The sequence below is a fragment of the Phoca vitulina genome, unplaced genomic scaffold (genome assembly GCF_004348235.1).
Source record: "Phoca vitulina isolate PV1807 unplaced genomic scaffold, GSC_HSeal_1.0 scaffold383, whole genome shotgun sequence".
Taxonomy (NCBI): domain Eukaryota; kingdom Metazoa; phylum Chordata; class Mammalia; order Carnivora; family Phocidae; genus Phoca; species Phoca vitulina.
The window spans coordinates 1-3,886 of record NW_022590070.1 but is presented as its reverse complement, the minus strand read 5'-3'; positions in this window follow the sequence as shown (position 1 = coordinate 3,886).

Genomic DNA, 3,886 nt, shown 5'->3' with positions numbered 1-3,886 from the left:
TTAGAGCACAAGCAAGCCAGTGGTGGGGAAGGGCAAAAGGAAAGGAAGAGAATTTTAAGCAGGCTCCACAATCAGCACAGATCCTGATGCAGGGCTCGATCTCAGGACCCTGAGATCTCTGATACAGCAGAATTAAATTAGTAATCAGTAACAGAAATAGCTGGAAAATCCCCAGGTATTTGGAGGCTAAACACATTTCTAAATGACCCATGAGCCAAAGCAATCAAAAGGGAAACTTAAAAATATTTTTAACTGAATAAAAATGGAAACACAGCAACATTTGAGGGATGTAGATAAAGCAGTGCTTAGAGGGAAATGACTAGCATTATATGTTTATAGTAGAAAAAAATAAAAATCTAAAATTAACAATCTAAGCTTCTATCTTAAGATGCTAGGAAAAAAGAACAAATTAAACCCAAAGCAAGTAGATGACACTTTGCTATAGAAGATGTGGGGACGGCAGATAGGCACAAGAAAACATGATCCTCATCATCGTTGCTCACTAGGGAAATGAACACCATAATGAGACACCACAACATAGCTATCAGAATGGCTACCAATGAAAAGAACTGAAAATACACAAAGTGTTGGTAGGATGTGGAGAAAGCTGGAATTCTCATGCTTTGGTGGTAGGAATGTAAAATGGTAAAACCACTTTTGAAGTGGCTCAGCATTTCCTCAAAACATTAACTATACGCTTACCATAGGACACTGTCATTCCCGTCTTAGGTATTTACCCAAGAGAATTGAAAACCTGTATCTACACAGACTTCTACACCATTGTTTATGGCAACTTTATTCATAATGGCCCCAAACTGGAAACAGTACAAATGTCCATCAGCCGATAAATGGATAAATTGGTTGTGGCATATCTGTACCGCTAAATATTACTCAACAATAAACATGAACACAATATGCGGTGCCTGGCTGGCTCAGTCGGGGGAACATGTGGCTCTTGATCGCGGGGTCATGAGTTCCAGCCCCACAATGGGCATGGAGCTTACTTTAGAAAAATGAACAGGGGCGCCTGAGTGGCTCAGTCGGTTAAGCATCTGCCTTCGGCTCAGGTCATGACCAGGGTCCTGGGATGGAGTCCCGCATCAGGCTCCCTGCTCAGCGAGGAGCCTGCTTCTCCCTCTCCCTCTGCCTGCCGCTCCCCCTGCTTGTACTCTGTCAAATAAATAAATAAAATCTTTAAAAAATAATAAAAAAGAATGAACAAAATGTTTTTATGTGCAACAATATGGATGCATCTCAGAAACATTATGCTGGGCCAAAGAATTCTATATACTGTATGATTTGATTTATATGAAATTCTAGAAAAGTCGAATCTAGTCTTTAGTGACAGTAGACCTGTGGTTTCACGGGGCCAGAGGTGAGAGAGATCCACCGAGGACGGACACTGAAGGACTTGTGGGCTGAGGAAAACATTCTGTGTCTTGATTTTGGTGATGGTTTCACAGGGGTACATTTGTCAAAACTCAGAATCACACATTTAGAATGGGTACATTTTTACTGTATGTAAATTATATCTAGATAGTTCATTTAAAAATCCAAATTTTAAAAACCACTTTTATATTACACATATTTACATGATGACTCTGTGTGTCTACGTGAGCATATACATGCAGCAGAGGATCTGGAAGGTCGAACATCAGAAAGTTAAGTTGAAACCAGAGGCTGCAGTTGTCACCTAGCAGTCGAACAAGCAACCTTAAAATGATGGGGTCCTGGCTACTCCTGCTTTGAACATTCAAAGCCCTGAAGAAATCCTTACTCATTTGTAGACAGATGAGGGTAAAAGCAGAGAGTGCTTATAAGGTGCTGGCGCTGAGGACACACAGGGTATAAACAGGAACTGGTTTGGGACCAAAGTCCTGTGTTGCCTCTTCTTATCATCCTCAAGTTGCATTTCTGTCTTTCCCTATTTTAAGGGCCAGCTGACTTACCACCTTGAGAGAAGCAGTGTTAGTTATAGGGCTTCTGTTTGTTAGAATGTTTTGTGTGTCATTGACTGGAGGTTATCTGTGTCTGCTCTCCTGTGGTGATGAACCTGCCAGTTACGATCTCAAAGATCTAGCTCTAAGAAATGACCCAAATCAACAAAATCATGAATGAAAGAGGAGAAATCACAACCAACGCCAAAGAAATACAAACAATTATAAGAACATATTATGAGCAACTCTATGCCAACAAATTAGATAACCTGGAAGTAATGGATGCATTCCTAGAGATGTATCAACTACCAAAACTGAACCAGGAAGAAATAGAACACCTGAACAGACCTATAACCACTAAGGAAATAGAAGCAGTCATCAAAAATCTCCCAAAACACAAAAGCCCAGGGCCAGATGGCTTCCCAGGGGAATTCTACCAAACATTTCAAGAAGAATTAATACCTATCCTTCTGAAACTGTTCCAAAAAATAGAAATGGAAGGAAGACTTCCAAACTCATTTTATGAGGCCAGCATTACCTTGATCCCAAAACCAGACAAAGACCCCATCAAAAAGGAGAATTACAGACCAATATCCCTGATGAACATGGATGCAAAAATTCTCACCAAAATACTAGCCAATAGGATCCAACAGTACATTAAAAGGATTATTCACCACGACCAAGTCGGATTTATCCCTGGGCTGCAAGGTTGGTTCAACATCTGCAAATCAATCAACGTGATACAATACATTAACAAAAGAAAGAACAAGAATCACATGATCCTCTCAATAGATGCAGAAAAAGCATTTGACAAAGTACAGCATCCTTTCTTGATCAAAACTCTTCAGAGTATAGGGATAGAGGGTACATACCTCAATATCATAAAAGCCATCTATGAAAAACCTACAGCGAATATCATTCTCAATGGGGAAAAACTGAGAGCTTTCCCCCTAAGGTCAGGAACGCGGCAGGGATGTCCACTATCACCACTGCTATTCAACATAGTATTGGAAGTCCTAGCCACAGCAATCAGACAACAAAAAGAAATCAAAGGCATCCAAATTGGCAAAGAAGAAGTCAAACTCTCACTCTTTGCAGATGATATGATACTTTATGTGGAAAATCCCAAAGACTCCACCCCAAAACTGCTAGAACTCATACAGGAATTCAGTCAAGTGGCAGGATATAAAATCAATGCACAGAAGTCAGTGGCATTCCTATACACCAACAACAAGACAGAAGAAAGAGAAATTAAGGAGTCGATCCCATTTACAATTGCACCCAAAACCATAAGATACCTAGGAATAAATCTAACCAAAGAGGCAAAGGATCTGTACTCAGAAAACTATAAAATACTCATGAAAGAAATTGAGGAAGACACAAAGAAATGGAAAAACGTTCCATGCTCATGGATTGGAAGAACAAATATTGTGAAGATGTCAATCCTACCTAGAGCAATCTACACATTCAATGCAATCCCCATCAAAATACCATCCACTTTCTTCAAAGAAATGGAACAAATAATCCTAAAATTTGTATGGAACCAGAAAAGACCCCGCATAGCCAGAGGAATGTTGAAAAAGAAAAGCAAAGCCGGCGGCATCACAATTCCAGACTTCCAGCTCTACTACAAAGCTGTCATCATCAAGACAGTATGGTACTGGCACAAAAACAGACACATAGATCAATGGAACAGAATAGAGAGCCCAGAAATGGACCCTCAACTCTATGGTCAACTAATCTTTGACAAAGCAGGAAAGAATGTCCAATGGAAAAAAGACAGTCTCTTCAACAAATGGTGTTGGGAAAATTGGACAGCCACATGCAGAAGAATGAAACTGGACCATTTCCTTACACCACACACAAAAATAGACTCCAAATGGTTGAAAGACCTCAATGTGAGACAGGAGTCCATCAAAATCCTAAAGGAGAACACAGGCAGCAACCTC